At 40.5% G+C, this 12,223-nt stretch overlaps 1 pseudogene; it reads right to left on the bottom strand.

The window, feature by feature from the left end:
* LOC113129667 (zinc finger protein 431-like) overlaps positions 1-2,891 on the bottom strand; it is a 155,731-nt pseudogene extending 152,840 nt beyond the window's left edge.
* Between the last annotated feature and the right edge of the window lie 9,332 nt (positions 2,892-12,223).

Genomic DNA, 12,223 nt, shown 5'->3' with positions numbered 1-12,223 from the left:
AAGATGGGGCAGAAACTGCAGGTCAAACCAGAAAGAACTCATGCTGGTTTATGCGCAAAGGGGAGAGCTGCAAATACTGATTAGACTTAGGTTTGGTTCCATTAACTGCACAAAGTTAATTTATACATGAAAACACAATTTATGTAGTTTACATTAAAAGCATTTTAGTGCCTAAAGCTTTTACATAGTACTGTATATTTAATTTGATATGAAATGTTTTAGACCCCTTTAGGGGTGTTCAAACATGCCTACATTTTGTCTTAGCACCTCTAAAACATAATAAAAATGATTAATCATCAGGCCTATTATTGATAGAGCTTAGATTTTTCAAATGAAACAGAAAATGAAGAAGGCAACAGCAGATTTCATGGTGGAAGTTAAAACCACAAATAGGTTGAAATGTTAATGTTAAAAATTTGTACTGACTATTCTTGACTATGAACATTGGATCGCTATTGCTGTGATATAGAAAGTGTGTAGTTAAAAAAAATCAATATATGATATAATATATCATATATTGATATAATAATATCATATATTGATATAATAATCATCCACTTACACAAGAAAGTATATTTACAGCTGCTGTATATTTACAGCACATTAATGGTCAGTAAATTGAAGCATTGGGCAAACCCTCACTAATCTGTTCTCACAGAGATTGCGGATTGATTGTTTTTTTTTTAAAGGAAAGGACCACATGCAAGTGAGTAATTAAGGTCAAAATAACATTACTTGACTGCATCGCCCATAGCAACCAAATATTCAATTAAAATAAAGTAATAAATAGATATGGGTAAATTTATACTTCTTGACAGTAACCAAGTACATGTATTATAGTACATGTACTACAGAAGAATATCTACAGCACTTGAGTATTTTTTTTTTGCTACTTCAGCTTCATTGCATTTTATAGGCAAATATTGTTCTGATGATTCACTAAATTTTCTAGTTCCTTTTAGTATCAGATGAACTAAAATACAGTACAATCAGAAGATAATTAATCACTGGTGAAAAATTCACAAGTTGTACAAGTTATTGCCATTTAAAACATCACTAAAGGATTTGAGTATTTTTCCCACCACTACAATTTACTACTACTTTGTTCTGTACTTTTTATAAAATACTGTATTATATTTCCAGCCTTTTATTGTTGCTTTCATCTAAGCATCGTTTTCCTTACCCTGCTAATATTTGCCCCATAGAGATGGGGCACGTAGGTATATGGTGCAATTTGGTCTGTGTAACTGTGCCCTAGGAATAGGGAGTAGGGGAGTGCAGTCTGCCACAAAATGTCCCCGCCCCCGAAATAAAGGGGATTTTTGTCATACAGAATACATTCAGTAGCGATACAGGGGCAGAGGAGGGGCAGTGTTTTGCAGGCTGTGACTTCCAAATAAAAGCAGAATAACAAGAATAAATTCAAAAACGTTTTAACAACATTGTTGTTGAGAAAATTAACCCACTGATGTGATTAAACACGACTACATTTGCATAAACGAACAATGCTGCAAAGAAAAGCGTTGCTGTCGCATTTGAATTAGAAAGTGCGGCGGTTTTTATTTTAAATATAGCGATTATGTAAGTGTTGTAAATCTAAACGTATTTTTAACACTGGTCTTTTTTGATTCACCTTCAAGAAGTGCCTAAACTATGGTCGAGTATTCTGTTTCTCCAAACAACAGCAACACTATTGGTAGTGATAAAGAGGTCACATTTCATGTTGACGCTTCACAATAACAGCCATTCATAGTAGTTAAAGCTGAATGCCTTTAATGTGAAGGGGCAGCAGCAGGAAGTGTTCCGGCTAACGGAGCAGCGGTTATGTGAACATAAACCGTGGAAAATCACTTTGAACAGACTTAGTGAATCTTTTTCTTCTGAAATTGGCTGGGTAATGGCTCAGACCTACTGCTAAGATGTTTTATTCAGAACTGATTGAAACCAGGAAAAATCAGTTTCTATTGATTAACTGTTAAGTCCTGAACACTGACCTGCTGATCGCTAGGACCAGAGGACGAGTCTGGCTCGTTGCTTTGGTGGTCTGGGTTGATGAAATCTTGATCCTGGCTTTCCGTTATTTCGCTCTTGTGTTGGTCAAATTCGGTCAAATCCTGCTCCTGGTTCTTCTCTTTAACGGTACCTGGGTCCTGGTCCTGGTCCTGTTCATTTATTCGATACTCGTACTCGTTTGGTTCGCTGAAATCCGGTTCCCGATTCTCCTCTTTAAATTCACATTTGTAGTGGTCCTGGTGGACGAAATCTGGGCCCTGGTTTTCCTCCTTTATTTCGCTCTTTAATCGCTCGAGGTCGATAAAACTCGAGTCCTCGTTCTCCTTCTTCATAACAATGATGGACTGGTCTTGGTCGATAAAATCCAGGTCCTGACTGTCTTCTTTAATTTCATGTCTGTTGCGGCCCATGTAGACGAAACCTGAGTACTGGTTCTCCTCTTTAACCTCGGTTTTGTAGTAGTTATCGCTGTTTTCATGCTCTGATTCTGTTTTTGTCGAAGCCATTTTAAAACGCAAACGTCACACCAGCAGCTGAGCCCCGCCCCCTTAGTAACCGTTGCTAAGTGTCAGAAGTTTGTGTGACTGGGCCTTGATGGGAGTGTTATCAGTGTTTGGGTGATTTTCACAATATCATCGTGTGGAGATAAATGATGTGTGACAATAGTGAAGTTTGTCTACATGATTTACATTTGTAGACGTGTGTTATATATAAGAAGGTTTTTAGAGTATGAGTTGAATATTTCATTTGGAAACAAAGTGTATTTATGGAAGTGAGAGCTCCACTCTGTGATGAGTGCTTGAGTTACTGTGGTTATAATGTTTTCAGACTTAAACTATGAGGACTCAATTTACGTCTTAATCATTCTTAAATTTTCTTCCATCTGTTTTATGTCTCGTAACTAGTCCTACAGGCTTACAGCTCGAAACATGCTTCAACTCTAAAATGGTAGGCATACTTACGTATGGACCGGAGAACTCGGTGCCATTACTTTTGACTGTGAAGATACAATAAGCTTTATTTGTCAAATGCACAGTTAGACATAGTACAATGTACAGTAAAATGTATTTTTGTGCCTGCAGCCAACCGCTAAACACCCTAACTAAAGTTTGCATTTTCTTTCATAAATTCTTAACTGTAAGAAGAAAAACCTGTTTCTTATAGTGTTTATTTTGTTGACAAACTATTTTCGTTATAATTTTCGTCAACGACAAGTTTTCACTGACGAAAACGAGACGTTAACTAAATAAAAATTAAGTGATGACGACGAAAACTATAATTAAAGTATATTGACATTTTCGTTGACTAATAAAAATGAGACGAAAATGTGAGTGAGGGATGTTTTTAGAAAAGATCCAATCAGAATTAATCTTCTTAGACGCACACGCACATTTGAAAAGTAACTGATCCACCTAGTGACGCGGGATGCGCGAGTACGCGTCATCATAGCCTACATTGCGTTTCTGTTTGACTTAAACGCTAATGAAATGGAAACAGCTGGGAGAAAACGAAGAGAAGATACATCCTCCTGAGAACCAAGGAAAAAAAATATCTTAAAACTTAACTTTTTTTGTGATTTCCTGCCTATTTGGAGCTAAAACAACAACTCACAATTTAGATTTTTATAAAAATATTTTTATTTAAAATTTTATAGCATGTCCACTGTAGTTGACAATGGAGCTATTTTATTGTAAAATACCAGCGGCACTTCAAAATCTGTCACAAACAAACAAAAACTGTCTGCAGAAAGACTTTAGAAACTATTAAAAGATTAATCACAGAATTTCAAAGCATTTTTCAATTCAATTTTATTTGTATAGCACCAAATCACAATGCAAATCATCTCAAGGCACTTTTCAAAAACTAAAACTAAAAACCCAACAATTCCCTTATGAGCAAGCACTTGGCAACAGTGGAGAAGAAAAACTCCCTTTAACGGAAGAAAAAACCTCCAGCAGAACCGGGCTCAGTTTGGGCGGCCATCTGCCTCGACCGGTTGGGGTGAGTGGATAGAGCAGAGAGAAAAGAACAGCAACAATAAACAACAAATAGACACTGCAGGTTGGTGGGACCAGTAACTGCACATCAGTGATATACAGCTCCAGGACCAGGGACACCTGCAGAAGGTACAGAGAGAACAGAGAGAGAGGAAGAGAGCATAAACTTGGGCAGAGAGAGAGCACAAGATTAGTGACATTCAATGGTGGAATATACATGAGGTGGGAGGAGAGGAAGAGAGGGGAGGGGAAGGGAAAGGGGGGGCGGGTGTTAGGGGTTAGGGTAGGGGAGCTCAGTGCACCGATGGTCCTCGGGCAGTCTAGGCCTATAGCAGCATAACTAAGGGATGGTTCAGGGTTGCCTGAGGCCAGCCCTAACTATATGCTTTGTCAAAGAGGAAGGTTTTAAGTCTAGCCTTAAAAGTACAGAGAGTGTCTGCCTCCTGAACCCAGGCTGGGAGCTGGTTCCACAGGAGAGGAGCTTGATAACTAAAGGCTCTGCCTCCCAGTCTGCTTCTGGAAACTCTGGGAACCACAAGTCGACCTGCACTCTGAGAGCGAAGTGGTCTATTGGGATAATATGGTAATATGAGATCTTTAAGGTATGAAGGAGCTTGATTATGAAGGGATTTGTATGTGAGAAGAAGGATTTTAAATTCTATTCTATATTTTACAGGGAGCCAATGAAGAGAAGCCAATATAGGAGAAATATGATCTCTCTTGCTAGTTCCTGTCAGGACTCTGGCTGCGGCATTCTGGATTAATTGGAGGCTTTTTATGGAGATATTGGGACATCCACATAGTAATGAGTTACAGTAATCCAGCCTCGAGGTAACAAATGCATGGACTAGTTTTTCTGCATCATTTTGAGACAGGAAGCTCCTAATTTTGGAAATGTTGCGCAGGTGAAAGAATGCAGTTCTAGAGATTTGTTTTATGTGTGAGTTAAAGGACATGTCCTGGTCAAAAATAACTCCAAGGTTTTTTACAGTAGTGCTGGAGGCCAGGGTTATGCCATCTAGAGTAGCTATAATTTTAGAAAAGTTATTTCTGAGATTTTTTGGCCCAAATATAATGACTTCTGTTTTCTCTGAGTTTAAAAGTAAAAAGTTACTGGTCATCCAGGCCTTTATGTCAGTTAGACAGGGCTGAAGTCTGTGTCATCTGCATAGCAGTGGTAATTAATAGAGTGCTTCCTAATGACATATCCTAAAGGAAGCATGTACAGGGTGAACAGAATCGGTCCTAGCACAGAGCCTTGTGGAACTCCATAACTAACTTTTGTTCGTGTGGAAGGTTCATCATGGACATGAACAAACTGGAATCTGTCCGATAAATAGGATTGGAACCATTTTAACGCTGTTCCTCTGATACCAGTCGCATGCTCCAGTCTCTGTAATAAGATGTTGTGGTCAATGGTGTCAAATGCAGCACTAAGGTCTGGGAGGACAAGTATAGAAACAAGTCCATTATCTGAGGCTAAGAGAAGATCGTTGGTAACTTTTAACAGTGCTGTTTCTGTACTATGGTGTGCTCTAAATCCTGATTGAAAATCTTCAAATAGTTCATTCCTGTGTAAGTGGTCTGATAGCTGCTTAGCAACAGCTTTTTCTAGGATTTTAGAAATAAATGGCAGGTTGGATATTGGTCTATAATTAGCCAAGACTCCTGGATCAAGACTAGGCTTTTTGAGTAAAGGTTTGATTACTGCAGTCTCAAAGGCCTGTGGTACGTAGCCTGATACTAGAGATAAATTTACCAAGTCTAATAAAGATGAGTTCATTAATGGCAGGGTGTCTTTAAGCAGTCTAATCGGGATGGGGTCTAAGAGACACATTGATGATTTTGATGAAGCAACTACTGATGTAAATTCAGAGAGATCTATGGGAGAGAAGCAATCTAAACATAACTGAGGTCCTACAGATGATTCAAGAGCTACTGTAGTAGAAGATTCATTTATTGCAGATATAGGAAGCATCTGCTGAATTTTATCTCTAATAGTTGTGATTTTATTTGTAAAGAAACTCATAAATTCATCACTGCTGAGAGCTAAGGGAACACTGGGCTCAACAGAGCTGTGACTTTTTGTCAGCCTGGCTACAGTGCTGAAAAGAAACCTAGGATTGTTCTTATTTTCCTCTATTAGTGATGAATAGTATGCAGTTCTGGCTTTACGGAGAGCTTTTTTATATGTTAGTGTTTTTCCAGGCTAGAAAAATTTCCTCTAAGTTTGTGGAACGCCACTTCCTTTCCAGCCTTCGCGATGCCTGCTTTAAGGTACGAATATGTAACTTATACCATGGGGCTAGTCTTCTCTGATTCACTAACTTCTTTTTCAGAGGGGCCACAGAATCAAGCGTTTCACGCAGTGAGGTTACAGAGCTGTCAACAATATGATCAATTTGGTAGGGAGTGGGATTGAAGCAGCTGCCCTCCACTATGTTCATACTTGGCATAGATGTAAATAAAGATGGAATCATTTTCTTAAATTTATGAACCCTCTGGGGTCGACGAACGCACCGGCGCATTTTGTGGTAGCTTCTCCTGATAACGCCGAAACAAACTTAAATTACTCCGTCAATTCTGATCGTACAGATAAAAGAAGTATATCATTCAAATCTGTAAAGGGTCTAGTTTTAGTGGTATACCATCATAATAACAACAAAGCGCTTTTTTTAAATAAAGAAAGCCGCGCTCTCGGACTTTTCTGTCTCTGCCATTTCTCTTCACAGACGCGTAAATGTCAAAGACATGTCAAATTTTGACATGCTCCAGACATGTCAAAATTTGTCCAGGTCCCAAAAACCCCCTCAAACCCCAGAGGGTTAACAGTGTTGTCGGATAAATATCTGCTGTAGTGGAATTTTCTTCCAAACGCTGCATGATCCATCATTTTAAATTCAAAAGTTATTAAAGAATGATCTGACAAAACAGGATTTGGGGGAAAAACTATTAGATGTTCAATTTCGACACCATAGGTCAGAACAGGATCATGGGTGTGATTGAAAGAGTGGGTGGGTTTATTTACATTTTGAATGAAACCAATTGAATCTAATATAGAATTAAATGCAATGCTGAGGCTGTTATTTTCAACATCTACATGAATGTTAAAATCTCCCACTATAATGACTTTATCTGATCTAAGCACTAAATCAGACAGGAAGTCAGGGAATTCAGTTAAAAACTCTAAGGGACAGGTGGACGGTACACAATGACAAGTAGAACTGGTTTTTGTGTTTTCCAGTTTGGATGCGAGAGACTAAGAGTGAGGCTCTCAAATGAATTATAACTGTTCTGAGGATGAAAGTTTAATAAGTTTGAGTGGAAGATTGCAGCTACTCCTCCACCTCGACCTGTGCTTCGAGGAACATGATAATTTTTATGACTGAGGGGGGTTGATTCTTTCAGACTGACATATTCATCCTGCTGTAACCAGGTTTCAGTAAGATAAAGTAGGTCAATTTGGTGATAAGTTATCAAATCATTTACTAACAGAGATTTAGATGAAAGAGACCTGATATTTAATAATCCACATTTGACAGTTCTGTTTTTCTGTTCAATAAGAGGAGTGGTCTTAATTTTTATTAAGTTTTTATGAATAACTCCTCTTCTGTTAACTTCTGATTTGTTTGATTTATATGTTCGAGGGGCAGACACAGTCTCTATGTGGTTTGAGGGGGGCGGCGGCTCTAAGGAAACTGCAGAGAGGCGTTTTAGACTGAGTCTCTGCATCCCGGTCCCCACCCTGGATTGTCAGGCTTTAGGTCGGCTAATAAACAGATTTCTAGAGATGAGAGCTGCACCATCCAAAGTGGGATGGATGCCGTCTCTCGCTACCAGACCGGGTTTTCCCCAGAAAGTGGCCCAATTGTCTATGAAGCCCACATTGTTTGCTGGACACCACCTAGACAGCCAGCGATGGAACAACGACATGCGGCTAAACATGTCATCGCTGGTCATATTGGGGAGGGGTCCAGAGAAAACTACGAAGTTCGACATTAATTTAGCAAAGTTACACACCGACTCAACATTAATTTCAGTGACCTCCGATTGGCGTAATCGGGTGTCATTGCTGCCGACGTGAATAACAATTTTCCCATATTTCCGATTAGCCTTAGCCAGCAGCTCGTTGGCTCGAGTTCGTTGGCTCCACACCAGCTAATGGGGCTAGGCTAGCTGGCTTTTGTTCGAAGGTGCGGAGCCGCGCTTCCAAATCAGTGATCCTCGCCTCCAAGGCTAACTGAACCTTACACTTATTACAGGTATCATTATCGCTAGAGGAGGCAGAGGAATAACTAAACATGTGACACACCGAGCAAGAAAGAGAGAGAGGGAGAGGCCATGTTAGCTAAGCTAACTAGCTAGTTAAGCTAACCGGTAGGCTAACGAGCGCTAAGTCAGGAAATAGCAATAAATACCAGTCAAAATAGAAAGGTACTTGACTTGTACCGGAACGTAGCAGTTAATGAATTGTTTAGAGTTTAGCTAGTTGGTTTTTAGGTGTGTTAAACTATAGCTAGTCTGTTGCTAGTCTGTAAACGAACTATACAACACACACAACACGACACACTTGCAAGACAAAAGTGATTCGCTTACCCGGAGAGCAACACCTGAGTCCAATATCACACCTGAGTCCAATTCCTCTAGCCAGACCCAGGTCTGATTACTGCCACACCTGTTCGCAATCAAGAAATCACTTAAATAGGACCTGCCTTACAAAGTGAAGTAGACCAAAAGATCCTCAAAAGCTAGACATCATGCCGATATCCAAAGAAATTCAAAAAGAAAGTAAAATTTTCCTTCTTTTTCCCATTTTTGTTTTACATGCCATGCATTCCCTTTTGTTTGCTGTAATCCCCTGTAAGGTCTCGACATGATTTTTTGGTTGTTATTCACAGTGTAAGCTTCCATAAAAACTGTCATTACAATATCCTTTTAGTATTTTTGTTGGTTTACTTTAAAAAGTTCAATATAATGCCTGACATGAAGGAATCTGTAAAAGTCAGTTATTTAGGTCATGTTCCATTTTCAGAATCTGAAAGTTTTTTTATAATTCCTTGATGTAGAAAAGGTGCAGTATGCGGCTAGTCCCTGAGACGTCCACTCTCAAAACCTATTGTCTAGTTTATTAGGTACAAAACCCTGGTCATGAGCACCATCTCGTATTCATCTTTTGATGTCAAACCCAAACGTTTTCAGTCTACATCAAAAATAAAGGAATGGGCCTCACTGTTCCAATATTTTTGGTGGAGAGTGTAAATTTTTATATATAAAATGTGTCAACTATTGTAGCATGAGTGCAAGGATTTAACTGTAAAGGTACTGTAACGAAGGAGTGTGCTGATCAGGGAAACTTTAACCACTATGGAGTGTCAGATTAGGACACGGAGACTGGTATTGGTAGCATTTAACTTTTTACTGCAGGTTTTCAGGTTACGCAGACAGAAGCTTCTGGGACGATACAGCTCGTTTGGGGGCAGGGGGGCATGTATTCAAAACAGAAAGTAAATAATATAGCTCAGTACACGGTACATTAGGAATAAATGAAAATACTAACCAACAAATACACCAAAGCCCATAACTATGTTAACAGTAGACTGATAAACAGACTAAATCACTCTGCCTAGAATCAACATAGAACACCGTAAGTACCAGGTAACACACTAAACAGACATTACTCATTAATCCAACAAAGATCACCTAAAGTCTTAACAAGTTAACAGTTAACTTACTTCTAGTCATCTACTCACACGCAGGAGAGGTTTGCTGTTAACTTGGGAAACTGTCCTGCTCGCTCTCTCGCTCTCTCTCTCTCTCTCTCTCTCTGCGTGAGCGGACGGCCTTTTCTACAGGTACAGATGTGCAAATATGCATACGGTATTACTGGACAGTGGTTATCTCTACCACTCTATGACATTAAGAGTTTAAGAGAGTGACGGGCTGGGGGAAGAAACTGTCTTTGTGCCTGTGTATTTTGGCGGTCCCGGGAAATTGTGTATCCCAGAAACCTGAAGGTTTCCACAGTAGACACAGTGGTGTTGAAGATAAAGGGGAGGGAGTCGGGGCTTCTCCTAAAATCCACTATCATTTCTACCATTTCTTAATCAGGTTCAGCTCCAGATGGTTCTGACTGCACCAGTTGACCAGATGTAACACCTCCCGTTTGTATGTGGACTCATCATTGTCCTGGATCAGAATAATGACTGGTGTCGTCTGCATACTTTAGTAGCTTCACAGAAGGGTCTCCTGATGTGCAGTGATTAGTGTAAAGGGAGAAGGCCTGTAACTCCAGCACGGGGAACAGAGCAATAAGCAATAAATCTGTGTAACAGTGGAGCAGTGTGGTGGTCTCAAAATAAGGACTGACTTTCAACAATGTGACATCTGTACACCAACCTTCATTTACACGGAGGCAGATTCAATCAGCCTTTGCTTCTCCTGAGCGCTCTGTGCAGTGGTCTGTTCAGAAAATCTGGAATCCAGCCAGCCGTACTGCGCTGTCCGAGATGTGTTCACTGAACCTGGTTTAAGTGAAGCAAAGGGCGGTGGGTCTGCCCAAGTTTTTTGGTGATGAGAAGCAGCAGCTCATCTATCTTATTAGCCAGGAAGTGGACATTCGCCAGATGCATAGACTGAAGCGCAGTGCACAGCCTGTGCTGTTTGAGTTTGCATTGAGCTCCCCTCCCCTCCTTTCCGCCCCCCTTACATGTGTATTCCACCATTGAAGATCTCTAATTTTGTGCTCCCTCTCTCTCCGTAGCTTCTCGCTGACTTCCTGTGCCTGAGAGAGTGGCACCAGGTCACCAGTAGCTTATTGTGAATAATTTGGATCAATAAACCAACCGCCATGGTTTGTGGGCATTTCTACCTGTGTATAGTGCTCTTTCTTTCAGGCCTTTTTGTGTTTGGCTGCAGCGCGCTACAGGGTGGCTATTTGTTTTTGTACACATGGGAATAGCTGTTTGTGCTCGCCAAGCCCCCAGTGCTGCCCGGAGCGAGGCTTGAGATTCCTGTGGAACTAGGTTGGAGGTGCCAGGGATACCGTGCTGGGGCTAAAGTGAGGGAGCGGAAGAGAAAACTCAGAACCTGCTCTATCCCATCTATCAACATGGGGAATGTGAGGTTGTTGGGAAATAAGATGTGTGTGCGCACTTGTTCAGACCCAGAGGGAGTATGGCACGACCAGTATCATGTGTTTTACGGTGACCTGGCTGCACGCGGACTTCCCGGACCACCGTGCGTCTATACCCGGCTTTAAGACTGTACGAGCGAATAGAGACACTCTCCTGAGTGGCAAGAAGGGCGGCGGGATTGCTGTGTTTGTGAACGAGAGGTGGTGCAATCCCGATCATACCACTGTGTACGAGCGCGTCTGTACAGCAGACATTGAACTTTTGGCCATGGGAATGTACTGTACATCCCTCCCTCAGTGGATGAAGTGGCAGCTAGTGATGTGATTCACGCCACTGTTGCTAGGCAACAGTCCAAACACCCTGGGTGTTTGGTGTTAGTCATCTCTGGAGATTTTAATCATGTCATCCTGGACTTAGTTTTGCCTATTTTTCATCAGTTTGTTCACTGTACAGCCCAGGACAATAAAACTCTGGATCTGTTGTATGCTAGTACAAAGGACGCATACACTGCCACTGCCAATATCCCCCTGGGAAGGTCTGATCACAACCTGCTGCTGTTAACATGTGAGTATGTCCCTGCAGTAAAGAGGCAGCCTGTCTCCAAAGACCATGAAGACGTGGAGTCCATTTGCTCTGACATGCACTGTGAGCTGTAAGGTCTTATATAGACAGGTGTGTGCCTTTCCTAATCAAGTCCAATCTGTTTAATTAAACACAGTTGGACTCCAATGAAGGAGCAGAACCATCTCAAGGAGGATCAGAAGACATAGACAGCATCTGAGTTAAATATGAGTGTCACTGCAAAGGGTCTGAATACTTATGACCATGTGATATTTCAGTTTTTCTTTTTTAATAAATTTGCAAAAATGTCTACATTTCTGTTTTTTTCTGTCAAGATGGGGTGCTGAGTGTACATTAATGAGAAATAAAATGAAGTTTTTTGATTTTGGCAAATGGCTGCAATGACACAAAGAGTGAAAAATTTAAAAGGGGTCTGAATACTTTCCGTACCCAGTGTATGTTTGTATATTTACTTCAATCTGTATGTATATTGTACATATTCAAATGTTGTATTTTCAT

This window comes from Mastacembelus armatus, unplaced genomic scaffold, assembly GCF_900324485.2.
Source record: "Mastacembelus armatus unplaced genomic scaffold, fMasArm1.2, whole genome shotgun sequence".
NCBI classification, from domain to species: Eukaryota; Metazoa; Chordata; class Actinopteri; order Synbranchiformes; family Mastacembelidae; genus Mastacembelus; species Mastacembelus armatus.
This window is presented reverse-complemented; position numbering and strand designations above follow the sequence as displayed.